This window comes from Equus quagga, chromosome 14, assembly GCF_021613505.1.
Source record: "Equus quagga isolate Etosha38 chromosome 14, UCLA_HA_Equagga_1.0, whole genome shotgun sequence".
In the NCBI taxonomy this organism is placed as follows: Eukaryota; Metazoa; Chordata; class Mammalia; order Perissodactyla; family Equidae; genus Equus; species Equus quagga.
Genome location: NC_060280.1, coordinates 61871 through 75990, shown reverse-complemented (window position 1 = coordinate 75990; position 14120 = coordinate 61871). Strand labels below are relative to the sequence as shown.

The window sequence follows — 14120 nt, the reverse complement described above, 5'->3', positions numbered from 1 at the left end:
GGCTGAAACCTTTCAGAAATAGTCAAAACTTGGTATTATATACAATTTAAACATATTAAAGAGTTTTATGAAAGATGTTTGGCACTTTCTCGTTATAATTCTTTTGGTCGTAATTTATAATTTTTCAAGTAGGTTTTGCATTGAATACGATAATTTACAAATTAAAATTACTTTCTCTTCAGTGAACAGCAACAATAGGTATTTGTGCAGCATTTTTAATGTTTTAAATGAAAAATGTTTTATTAGGTAAATGAAACAAATGCTACCTAGTTATTTCTGTTATTTCTTTTAGCAGAATACTTCTGAGGCAAGAAACTAAAATCTACTTGTCATGTTTTCCAAATGTTATTTATCAAAGTAACAAAGAATGACTTCCCAAACACATTTGAAAACAGTAAGTAGATTCATTTGGAACACATAATCTAAAGAGATTTATTTTCTGTTTATTGGAAGTTATTGATTCTTAAATGCTAAGCCCCCCCCCCTTTAAAAAATAGATATTTTGGGCGTGGGGTCAGCTAAATTACAGCATAGAAAATGCAGGTTTTCCCCCTCCCCCACCAACTTGCTTTGTTAACATCTTGTGTTAGGATCAGGCCATCTGTACAGGGCTATACACACTTAATTTTACCTCTTTTTATTCCTCAAACTGCGCACTGTCCTCTTTCATGTCAGTTATAGAACATACTGACTCTGAAATGTGCCCTGTAAGTCTTTAAGTATTCTGCATTTTCAAAAGCCTATTCATGTTTTTATAAAATTTTAAAAAGCTTTTTCATAATTTATGTATCAGTTTTTGTTCCCCTTTGTGGCAGTTTCTTTTTGAAGGTGCAAATGAGTACTAGTTGTGATGATGTAATATGGGTACTTATTTGTAAAGAATTAGCCTGTCTGTCACCTTGTTTCCAGTAACCTATTCAGAAGCTAACCGATGGTAATGACATTCAATTGTTACTGACAGGGGCTTAACATCCTACTTTATGTCTTTGCTTGGTCCTGAAATGGAACATTTTCATCAGTTGATGGGAAAGAGCATGGTAAACAATTTTTCATGAGTTTGAAATAATACTTTTTTGGTATAATAGTTCCATCAGATATTAGGTATTTCTATTCTTTTAACAATTGAAAAATAAAGAGCTAATGGGAAACACCAGCATTTTACTTTTAATAGGGCATATAGAGAGATTTCTGAATATTTCTAAAGTTGTACTTGCTAGGTATATGGAAAGTTCAGGGATAAGAACTGGTCATATCAGTCTCCATTTATTTGTGCTCTTCTCAATTTTAGGGACCAAATGAGCATGTCTTTACTTATGACCATGCAGTTGGAAATCTTTTTGTGGGGCTATTTTAGATACTATAAATACCTTTGCATGCTTTTGGAAATAAGATGATCATCAGGAAGCTGCAGACCTGTTGCCTTTTCTCTACCTGGTATTTATGTCTTGTACAGAACAGGAAGAAAGAAGCTGTTTGTCCTGGTGATGATTTGAATTTGAATGTGTACCAGAAAGTGACTAAATGGAAATATTTTGTTTTAAAATAGATTTATATATTTTTTTCTTTGTAACTTGAAACAGTCTTTTTTTGCTGCTAGTTTTTAGAATTTCCTAATATATAATTTCTTTTTGATTCTAGTATGACTGTGTAAAGAATGTGATAGGTATACCTCCAAAAAAACAGAACAGTGATAACTTCTCTAAAAATGGTCAGCCGCTATGTGAAGGAATTTTTGAGTAAATTTTAAATCTAGAGTTTCCCTCAAGGCTTTTGGAAAAAGACCTTGTAAGATTACAGTTTATGATGAGTAGGGACAATCCCCAATTAGTGAAAGGTTATTTCAAACAAACTGTGCACAAAGTATTTTCCCATAGAAACAATGTTGTAGGTAATAGTAGCTATCATTTACTGAGCAACTTACTTGTGCTAGCTGCTGTTTTAAGTGATACACACACACAGATTCATTTAATCTTCACAACAATCCTTTGAGGTAGGTATTATTTTTACCATCCTTTATGAATGAGGAAACTGAGGCATAGAGACATTAAATAATATACTTAGAGCCACATGGTGAGTAGGTAGTGGAGCTGGAATTTAAACCTGGGTGTTGGGGGTCTGGAGCCTGCTTGTTTAACTGCTGTACTGCAGTGCTTCATGGTGAGATACTCTAATGCTGTAATCTACCTATTTTATGGGTTAAGAGCTTTTGTAGCTGGTCTGGAAACCTAATTATCAAGAATATCCTTATTTCAGTGTTCTTTGTCACCATTGACTGTTTCCTAATTGAAACAGGCTTCCTTTCACTTCCATAGCACTGTTCTTTCTTGGTTTTCCTCCTACCTCTCTGGCCCACTGCTTTTCCGTTTTTCATTAGTTCTTACTCTTCTCATCTCTACATGTTGTTTCCTCAGGGCTTGGGATTGATATGATATCTTGTCCATTCTGTGCTTCCTCCTGAGGACATCATATCCATGCCTTTAAATATCATCTCGGAGATGCCCACATATGTGTCTAAAGCCTAACCCTCTTCTGAGCACTTCATCGCATGTCCAGCTACGTCTTTGAGCTTTCACTTGGGTATATAAATGGTATTTAGTGGTGAGCTCATGCTTTCCCCACCCACCCTACCTCTGCTCAGTAAGTCACAGCTCTGTCCGCGTAGTTGCTCAGGCCAGAGCCTGGGTGTTGTGTGTGCTCAGTCACTAAGCCCTGCTGCTTTTTTGTCTCTTAAATACATCTTGAAATTGTCTACTTCTGTCAGTTTCCTCTGATCCACGCCACCATCATTTTTCACTTGGATAACTGTAGTATCCTCCTAAGTCATCTTCAACCTTTTCTTTCCTCCCTTCAATTCTCCTCGTAGCATTTGGAGTAATTTTTTAAAAACACATATCTACCAGTTTGATCACGTTGCTAATTTGCTTAAAACCTTTCCTTGGCTACTCTACATCTTAGGGTCTAGTTTTTAAAAATCTGTAATGTGCCCTGTATGGCCCTGCATTTACTGGCCCATTTTAAATTCCTTGGATCATCCTAAATTCCTTCCTACCTTAAAACCTTCATACATGCTCTTACCTCTACCTAGATAACTCTCACTCTTTCCCTACCTCCCAGCCTGACTTCTTAAGGTATCTCATGTTAGAAACCTACTGCCTTCCAACCTCTGCCCTCTGTTTTGTGCAGTGGTATATGTTTTTGCAGTACATTTTACTATACTTGATATAATTCTTGGAAATATAACTATGTACTTACATGCTGTTTATGTAAAAGATATCTTCCTTTTTAGAATGGAAGTTCTCTGAGGGACACTGTCTGTTTTGCTTACTGCTGTGTACTTAGTACTTATTCTAGTTGTACTAAATGTAGGCATATAGTTGGTGCTTAATACATATTTATGATGTGAAAGCCAGAACTCTGCTTCTGTGTGGGAATTGGAAGCCCTTTCTGCTGTAGCCTGTAATGCCATTTCCCCGTTTTCCCCTCTACCCTATAAGAGGGACCAAGATGAAGGGTTTAGGGTGTTTGTGATTCTCATTGGTTAGAATTTTGGGGATGTAGGCTGCTGCTTGCTTTCTACCTTTCCTTGCTATACTTTCTGGAACAATGAGTACTAAAATGTACCAAGCAAAATGCAGTCCAAATTTTTTCTTTCCTTCATTAAACAAAAACTTGAGTGGCCACTATATGTGAGGCACTATCATCTTTATCCTCAAGTGTTATATTTCTGCAGTGAAAGCTTGAGAAACCAAATGGCAAGCATTCATTCACTCATTAAAATGTACTGAGCATCTCGGAGTTTCTGTTACTAAGTTCTACAAGGTACCACAAAAATGAAAAAGACACTGTCCTGCCTCTCAAAGAACTTGTGATCCACAAGGGTGACAGGGTAATACACTTGCTGCCTCTCTGCTTGGCTTCTAAATGTTGAAGTATCCAGGAGCTTGGAGTTTCATCCTTTTTTTCTTCTCTCTCCACGCACGCTAGGTGAAGTTGCCATTCATGAATCAAATGAGTTTCAAATTTACCTCTCTAGATTCATGTCCAGCTACCTCCCTATCCTCACTTGTATGTTGAATAGATATTTCAGACATATTTTGTCCAAAACACAATTATCAACTTAACCCGCAACCTGGTCCTTCTTTCATTTTCCCCGCCATTTACTTCATGGTGGAGGCCCAAAAGATTGGAGCCATCTAATTCATTTCTTTCCTCCCATATCCAGTCCCTCAGCACATCCTCTTGGTTTGAGCTCCATATTTATAATTTCCTACATAGACTATGGCAGTTCTCTCCTGTTGCTCTCCTTGCTTCCACTTTCGCCCTTTTAGAGTTTATTAAGCATGCAACAGCCAGAGTTAACTTTTCAAAATATAGATCAGGTAATATCATTAACCTGCTTAAAACCTTCCACTGTTACTCAGAGGAAAATCTGAAGTCCTTATGGCTTACAGGGCCCTATGTGATCTGAGCCTCAGCTAATTCTCCCTCATCTTTCCACTCCCACCACCATCCTTTAGAAACACTGGCTCTACTTTTGTGCCTGACACGTGCTAAGATTATTTGTGTCGTCTTTTTATCTGCAGTTCTCTTTCCAGGTCTTTGCTTTGCTGCTTCTCCTAGACATTCATGTCTTCTCCCAGATGTTTCCTTCTCAGAAAGGCCTTCTCTGACCCCTCTCTGAAGTAACTCTCATCACTGTATTGGAACAGGATTTTATTTTCTTCGTAGCATTATCACTCTTTGAAGTAATTGTGTTGATTTATGTGTACATTATTGCTAGCCTTTCCCCATCCCACTAACCGTCACTAGTAGAAGGCGTGTTCTGTGAGAAGAGGGATCTTGTCTGTCTTGTTCACATCTGCAGAAGGCAGTTTAGAGTAGTGGTTGACAGCACAAGCTCAAGTCAGAATTTCTGGGTTTGTATGTTGACTCCACTTGGGGGAAGATTTTAGACAAGTTTCTTAATCTCTCTGTGCCTGAGGTTTCTTGTGTAAAATGAGGATGCTTTTTAGAGTTCTTGATATTGAGGATTAAATGAGATAACTCAGAAAAGTGTTTAGAACAGTGTCCAGCATATAGAATAGTACGTAGAATACTATATAGAGTAGCATATAGAATCTGAGCTTTGTTGTCAGCACTTAGAATGATGTCTGGCACATTGTAAGCGCCTATTAAATGTTCAGTGGATGAGTGAAATAACTGCTACTAGGCAGAATATTTGTTTCTTTTTAAGAGGTACAAAAATGCTTTGGGTTCTTATTATGTCAAGTTCAAGGGGATCATGGAAGTATTTGTCAGGTAGATTATGTACACGCTGATCTGAATTATTGTTTATGTTGCATAAATGGAATATGGAATTAGCAGAAAGAGGGAGCTTCCAAGAGCAAGTGTTCCAAAGAGGGAAGAAGCGGAATCTACTAGACCAGTGAAGGGCTGGTCCCTGAACGGGCACAGCGTCACTTCCACCACAGTCTACTTATCAAAGCAGTCCTGGGCTCAACGCACTTATGGGAGGGAGACCGTATAAAGGTGTGTTTCATTGGAAAGGTCACCAGAGTAACTCTCTACCACAGTGTATTAGTACTAGGTTTTAGAGGCTTTTGATGACAGGCCATGGAGTTTAGTCTCTCCAGATTGATAAGGAACTTTGAAAGGTTTTTGAGAAGGATAATGATGATATGAGCAAAAAAGTGTTTTAATAAGATTAATTTGGCAGTTAAGTACAGAATAGATTAGAAGTGGCAGAGGTAGAAAACAGGATACCAAATGAGAGACAGTTCATCAGACCAGATAGGAGGGAGGTTGTATTAGTCAGGGTTCTCCAGAGAGCCAGTAGGGGATATGTGTTTGTATATATAGAGAGAGAGATTGATTGATTGATTGAGAGATTTATTATGAGAAATTGGTTCACGCAATTATGAAGTCTGAAAAGTCCTGTGATCTGATGTTTACAGTCTGGAGACCAGGGAAGCCAGTGTTGTAATTCAGCCTGAATCTTAACACCTGAGAACCAGGGGAGTCCATGATGTAAATCCCAGTCCGAGGGCAGGAGAAGATGAAATGAGATGTCCCAGCTCAAAAAGAGAGGCAGGAAAAAGGGCATATTCCTTCCTCTCCCTTTTGTTGTGTTGGGCTCTCAATGGATTGGATGAGGCCCACCCATATTGGGGGAGAGCAATCTTTACTGAATCCGCTGTTTCAAATGCTGTTCTCATCCAGAAACACCATCACAGACATTCCCAGAAACAGTGGTTAATCTGGGCACACCATGGCCAATCAAGTTGACACCTAAAATTAACCGTCACACAAGTCCACCCCTTGTCAACTTTACACCCATAGACATCTCCTTAAACCATACTTAACCTCCAAATAAAGGCAATAAGAAGGTCATAATTTTTTCTAGTATGATACAGGTATCCTGTGTACACCTGAAAATATGCCAGTCTCTTCCCTAGGAGAGGAGGTAAAGTCCTTGAGTGATGTTTACTTCTTGATATCCCGTAACTAAATACTAAGATGTAAATTTGACAGTAGTTACTACAATGATAAAATCAATACATTGTATGTCACATGATAAGGGAATAAGAGAGGGAAGAAAACAAAGACTTAGACCTACACAAACATTCATAGCAAAATGAGGAAATATTCATGACAATTACAGTCCTTGTTTCTGTAACTGGTCATGTGCTCATAGCTTGTATTATAACTACCTTTTGCACTACCTGTTCTGTATTTCCATTGCCTTCAGCAGGTATTTTAGCTGGTTTTGGTTCTTTACGTGGTGGGGTCACCCAAACTGTCATTCCTGAAGGGTCTGGGCCATTATTGGTACTGCCTGGATTGAGTTGTGGTTTTCCACTGAACTAATCACAGGGCATGGTGATACTAAGAGACACCCTAAGGGTGTCTGTATTCTGAACCTACTCTTCATTACCTCCATTGTGGAGTAGTAGTACAGTTTCCCCTTGGGAATCAGGACGATTCACCCCAGCCAACGCTATAACTCCCTTCTTTGCCTGTTGATTCAGAGGCATGAGGAACCCAAAGTAGCCAGGTGGCAGTCTTAACTTCCAGTTCAATAGAATCATTATTAGGTCTTCTGGTAGAAGCATTCCTTCCTCTGGACATTAGGCCTCTAGGCCAGCAGAGCATAAAGTCCCTGGAACAGAAAGCAAAAAGTTTGCTATTGGGTTACTAGGGGTGTTAGTGAGTTGTGCTACTCCTGTTCCACCCCTTGATTCCTGGCTCTGAATCCTGGCTATCATAGAAATAGTACCAGGCCACAGGATGTTGCTTCAGAGCATATGCAGCCTTCTGGAGAACCTTGCCCCAGCTTGCAAGGTATTGCCACCTAGCTGGTGCTATAACTGAGCCTTCATAAGGCCATTCCACCATTCTCTCAAACTAACTGCTGCAAGATGCCCAGCATAGTAAGACCAGTGAATTCCATGAGCGTGGGTCCTTTGTTACACTTCTTTTGCCTTGAAGTAAGTTCCTTGATTAGAAGCAATGCTGTGTGGAATGCCATGATGGTAGGTAAGATACTGGCATTCTGTAAGTCCACAAATGGTAGTTTTGGCATAATCATTGGATGGAAGGCAAAATCCATCTCCAAGGTAAGTATCTTTTCAAGTAAGAACAAACACTGCCCCTTCTATGATGGTTGTGTCCAATGTACTCAACCTGCCACCAGGTAGCTGGCTGATCACTCTGGGGAATGCCTTTATCAGGGGCATAATGTTGGTCTCTGTTCTGGGGGATTGGACACTCAACAGTGGCTGTAACCAGATTAGCCTTGGTGAGTGGTTGTCCGTGTTGCAGAACCTATGCATAACCTCCATCCCTGCCATATGGCCACTTTGTTTATGAGCCCAGGGGTGGCTGGGGAAATAGGCTGAATAGGCTGATGGGTATCCACAGAATGGGTTGTTCTATTCACTTGATTAAAATCCTGTTCTGCTGAGGTTACCCTTTGGTGAGCATTCACATGGAACACAATATCTTCAGTTTTTTTTGCCCATTCACCAAGGTCTGTTTACATACCTCTTCCCCACATTTTGTCTCCAATTTTCTAGTCATGTTCCTTCAAGTCCCTGACCATCCAGCCAAACCATTGGCTACAGCACATGAATTAGTATATAATTGCTCATCTGGCCATTTCTCCTTTCAAACAAAGTGGACAACCAGATGCATTGGGTGAATTCTGCCCACTGGGAGGATTCCCCTTCACCACCATTCTTCAGAAATGTCCCAGAGCGGGGGTGTAGTGTGGCAGCTGTCCGCTTTCAGGTGGTGCCTGCATATCTTACAGAACCATCTATAAACCAGGCCCAAGTTTTCTCTTTGTCAGCTGATGGTAAGGTTGTAGGCTGTGAGAGAGAAGGCAATGTAGTAGCAGTGGAGACCATGGAATTTGTGCCCTTCTTAATGTAACTTGTGCCTTCATTTGACCATGGAGTGTTGCTCTGCATGCCCAACTTCATGGCTTGGTGGGTCACATAACACCCAGTTTCATAATGGGTGGCTCATGGTTAAATGCTCGGTTTCTAAGGCTCAGTAGCAGGCCAAGAGCTGTTTCTCAAAAAGAGAGTAGTTATCTGCAGATGATGGCAGGACCTTGCTCCAAAATCCTAAAGGCCTGTGCTCTGATGCATCTCTAAGGTTCTGAACAGCATCCCTATCTGTCACTGACACTTCAGGAACCATTGGATCTGCTGGATCATGTAGCCCCAGTGGTAGAGCATCTTGCACACCACCCTAGACCGGTTTCAGAGCCTTCTCTTGTCACATAAAACTAGCAGCTTTTTGGGTCACTTGGTAAATGGGCCAGAGTAATATACCCAAATGAAGAATACGTTATCTCCAAAATCCGAAGAGACCCACTCGGCATATTTCTTGGTTGTAGGAGGGCCAGGGCCAACAAATTATCCTTCAGCTTAGTGGGGATATCTCAACATGTCCCATACCATTGGAGCCCTAGAAATTTCACTGAGGCTAGGCCTCTGAATTTTGGTTGAATTTACTTCCCACCCTGTGACACGCAAATGTTCTAATAACTCGAGAGAAGTTGCTCCTTCTTGCTCATGTCCAGTCAGCATAATGTTATCCATGTAATGGGCCAGTGTGATGATCTTGTGGAAGAGAAAGGTGATGAAGATCTCTGTGAACTAAATTATGACATAGGTTTAGGAGCTGATATACTTCCAAGGTGGGATGCTGAAGGTGTATTGCTGGCCTTGCCAGCTGTGAAAGCAAACTGCTTCTGGTGGGGCTTATGTACAGGTATGGAGAAGAAGGAATTTGCCGGATCTGTAACTGCATACTAGGTACCAGGGAATGTATTATAATTTGCTCAAGCAATGAAACCACCTCTGGTATAGCAGCTCCAATTTGAGTTACTGCCTGCTTAAGCATACAGTAATCCACTGTCATTCTTCATGATCCATCTTGTATTCTGCATAGGCCAAGTAGAGTTAAATGGGAATGTGCTGGGAATCACCACCCCTGCGTCTTTCAAGTCCCTGGTGATAGCACTAATCTTTCCAGGAATGTGGTATTGCTTTTATTTTAATATTTTCCTAGGTAGAGGCAGTTCTAATGGCATCCACTTGGCCTTTCCCACCATAATAGCCCTCACTCCACTGGTCAGAGAATCAGTGTGGGGATTCTGCCAGCTGTTAAGTATGTCATTCCAATTATGCATTCTCAAACTGGGGAAATAACCACAGAATGGGTTTGAGGACCCACTGTGACGTGGGCCTGAACCAGAATCCACTGATCACGTGACCTCCACAAGCACTTACTCTGTCTGGTGGGCTACAATGATGTTTTGGGTCTTTTGGGTTAGAGTTAAGTTAGAGCCTGTATGCAGAAGGTCCGACATTATTTCCTTTTCTCTAGTGTACATTTACCCTGGTAAAAGGGCGTTTGGTCCCTTTGGGAAAGGCTGGGAGAAAAATTAATGGTGTACATTTTTCAGTAGTGTACCAAGATCCTTCCTCAAGGGGACCCGGCCTCCCCTTCATTCAATAGGTTCTGGGTCTGTAAACTGGTTCAAGTTTGGAAATTGGTTAAGGGGCTGTTTTCATTATCTGAGTTGGACTCTTGTTCACATGACCTAGAAGTTTTGTACTTATACAGATCAAGTGAGAATTTAGTAGGCTTCCTGTCTGTTTCACTTCTAGGAACACCATGATCAGTTAGCTAGCGTCATAGGTCTTTGAATCAGACTGTTCTGATTGCTGCTTTGTCCCTGCTGTCCGTTACAGTAACCATGCCGACCTTGTCTTTTGTGGTCGAGTGACCCTTGGCCCTTGCCACCTCAGAGCCCGTTTACTCCCATTGTATTTAGGTTTGACTGCAGTTTTCCTTGTGAGGTTTGGCCTCCAGAGAAGGGTGATCACAGAGCTCTTCAAGGATGCTGAGGCTCCCCTCACAAATTTATTCCTCACAATGTTGGTGAAAGGTATGTCTTCTGGACTTGCCCGGTGTGGGAGACTAGGTCTTAAGTGACGGATCCACTCAAACATTCCAATCTCCATAAGCCTGTGAATTCTTTCCTCTACTTTAAACCAAGGCATGCCAGAATTTCCAGTTAGCTTATGGTGGTCACCTTTTGGTCCATTTTTCAGCCAACCAACCAAACTGCTGGAGCCCTTTCTGACTTCCTAAACTGCAACATTAAATGTAGAATCTCTGGTAGATCTTAAAAGTCCTCATTAGAAGAAGAAAAAAATTTAGAAGTAGGTCTGGTGGCACTTACTGTGGTGATCATTTCACAATATATACAAATATCGAATCATGTTGTACACCTGAAACGAATGTTATATGTTAATTATAGCTCAATAAAAATGTTTCTGAAAATTTTGAATCTCTGCTTAGTGAGCCCGTGTCAATAAATTTGGCCTGATCCAACTTTGTTTCTTCTACCATTCTCCCACACGTATCCATTCTCACACGTGGTCCTCGGATTTCTGTCTGTATAAATTAGAAAATTCAAGTAGTTTTTTTTGGAGTGTAACACAGTTTCTCATGGGCCACACATTGTACCTCACCTTTGGGGCCTGCTGAGACTTGAGTCTAGTTATAGAAGCAAAGAGGGGTGGTGGAGGTAGGTCCTGAGGAGAATCAGCATTGTCTTGCAAGGCACCTGCCTGAGGGGAAGCCATTACAGTTTCATCAGGCTGTGCTGGGTAATCCCTTCAGATGGAGGTGAAAAGGACACTTCCACTAGGATGGGGAGACTTCTTCCAGTGGTAACAAGACTCATCAGGATTTAGAGGCTCAATGTCCCCAGCTTCACCAGGGTCTTCCCGGACATCCCCATCTCAATTTAGAGGATCCCATTCTTTCTCAGTCAGTGCCCTCGGCTTAACAGTACACAGCATATATGGCATGTATGTACAGCCAGTCCTTGCCAGAGCTCAAAAAGGAGGCATCGTGATTTGCTGAAGGACCACTCCTCAGCGCAGCTAAGGAAAGCAGTGCCCAGAGAGGTTGGGTAACTTGCCTAGAACACATCACCATGAAGTGACAGTGGGCTGTCTTGCTCCAAAGTCCCTGGTCAGAGCCACTGTGCACACAGTAGAATCCATATCTATATCATCTGTAATGGAAATTTATTGTGAAGAATTAGCTTATGTGATTATGGAGGCTGAGAAATCAATGATCTGCTCTTTACAGTCTGGGGACCCAGGACAGCTGGTGGTGTAACTCAGTCTGAGTCTGAAGGTCTGAGAACCAGGGGAGCTGATGGTGTAAGTCCCAGCCCGAGGGCAGGAGAAGATGAGAGGAGATGAGAGGTCCCAACTCAAGCAGTGAGGCAGGAAAAAAGGGACAGCTTCCTCCTTCCTCCCCTTTTGTTCTATTCAGGCCCTTAGTGGATTGGGGCGGGCATTCTCCTTTACAAGCCCACCAGTTTAAATGCTAACCTCATTTAGAAACACCCTCACAGACACTCCCAGAAATAATGTCTAGCTGACTCTATGGGCACTCTGTGACTCTATCAAGTTGACACATAAAATTAACCATCACAGAGGGGACAGGAGATTGGTAGTGATGAAAGGAAGAGATGGATGTGAGAAACATTACAGATCAAGTTGCCTGAGATTGTTGACAAGATATATGTAAAAAGATAATAAAAAGGAAAATAGAAACTTTTTTCTGGTGACTGGAAGAAGAATGGTGCAGTGAACAAAAAATAGAAATATTAATTCATTTTGGTCAGCAAACATGCTATGCAACCCTTCTAGGCATTGGGGATTCAGTGGCAATTAAGACAAAATCTGTGCTTGTGGAGCTTACATTCTTGGTGAGGGGAGTCAGAAAACAATAAACAAGAAAATTTCCTCCTTGAGGAAGTAGCATTTTCCTGAGATCTGAGGGAAGAGCACTGCAAATGTCCTAAGGCAAAGATATGTCTGGTAATTCCTTTCCCTGACATGGTATTACCCTACATCAGTGGCTGCCAAATTTATAAGTTCTTCACAATCGCCTTGAGGGTTTGTTGAAACACAGGTTATTGGGCCTAACCCTAAAGTTTCTGAATCACTTGGGATAGAGAGCACTTTGCATTTCTAACAAGTTCTTAGGTGATGTTAATGTTGCTTGACCTGGGACCACATTTTGAGAAGCACTGACCTGGGTCATGGTGCTTGGCTTCTTGACATTTTTATCTCTGCTTAAAAAATCACCTCACAGAGGTCTGCACTGATGACTGAATCTGAAGTAGCCCCACCAAGTTTTCTTTATAACACTTATATTTTCTTCAAAGTATTTGTCCTCAGCTGACAAGCCCAGAGAGTGAATTTAGGAGTCTGAATAGACATTTGGATAGAGACAATTGTGGCATCTGAGAGACTAATGTTTCTGGGAGTGAGTAGAGGGTTGAGAACTGAGCCTTAGCTGTTCGTGATAACTAGCATTTATTGAATTCTTAGTATGTGCCAAGCAATGTTATAATTAATTTTATTGTGTTAATCTCAGTTCTCACAACGAAGCTGAGATAGGTACTCTTGTTAGCCCATTTTACAGACAAAGAAATTGAAGCAGAAAGCTCTTAATTAACTTGTCCAAGATCACACTGCTAGTCAGTGGCAGAGGCAGCATTTGAACCCATGAAGTGTGACTTCAGAGACTGCTGTTAATCACAAGTTGTGCTGGCTCTCAGGGAAAACTTTTTTGGGAGGTGGAGGTGTAGGATGAAGTAGAAGAGGCAAATGAAGAAAAGTCAGAAATAGGTGTTAGTGATGGGAGACTTTGAAGAAGGATGTTGAGTCTCTTGGGAGAAGTTATGCATTCAACTATTTTAAAAATTAGAATTATTTTCCCAAAGCATACTTCCACTAAAAGTTTTTGAAGAAAACAGGTACATGGGCTTATACCAGATTCACTGGTTGCCATTTGTTGTTACGTGCTGTCCACTTAGCTCCTGGTGACCCAGTGAATAAGTGATATCCACAAAGTGATGTCCACAATGTCCTGTCCTCGAGAACACCACTCAGGTCCTGTAAACTCAGGCCTGTGGCTTCCTTTATGGAGTCAACCCATCTCCTCTTTGGTCTTCCTCTTTTCCTGCTGCTGTCTGCTTTTACCAGCATTGTTGTCTTCCCCAAAGAATACTGCCTTCTCGTGATGTGCCCGAAGTAGGACAGCTTCAGTTTTATAATTTTTCTCTCCAGCAATAGTTCAGGCTTAATTTGCTCTAGGACACATTTGTTGTTCTTTCTGGTGATCCAGGCTATCTATAGAGCTCTCCTCCAACACCCTATTTCAAATGAATCCGTTTCTTTCCTGTCAGCCTTCTTCACTGTGCAGCTTTCTTACCCGTACACAGTAATTGGGAAGATGAAGGTGTGGGTAATCTTGGCCTTGGTCTCTAAGGACACTTCCTTACACTTGATCTTCCCTGATTTTTCATTGCTTCCCTTCCGATTCTCAGTCTTCTCTTGTTTTTTTTGTCTGCAGTCTCCATTTAAATTGATGACTGAACCATGGTAAACACAATCTTGAACAATTTCAGTGTCTTCATTGTCTACGTTAAAGTTGTGTAGTTCTTCTGTAGACAGATTTTTGTTGTCTGCATGTTCAAATGCAGTCCTGCTTTGGCACTTACTTTCACT

At 41.2% G+C, this 14120-nt stretch overlaps 1 protein-coding gene across 1 annotated transcript in view; it reads left to right on the top strand.

Annotated features, from left to right (window-relative positions):
* The first annotated feature begins 278 nt into the window (after nucleotides 1–278).
* Nucleotides 279–14120, top strand: part of QSER1 (glutamine and serine rich 1) — a 74310-nt gene continuing 60468 nt past the window's right edge. Inside the window, exon 1 of the mRNA XM_046684815.1 lies at nucleotides 279–394. The gene's annotated coding sequence lies outside the window, so the exon portion shown is untranslated. The remainder of the gene's footprint in view (nucleotides 395–14120) is intronic.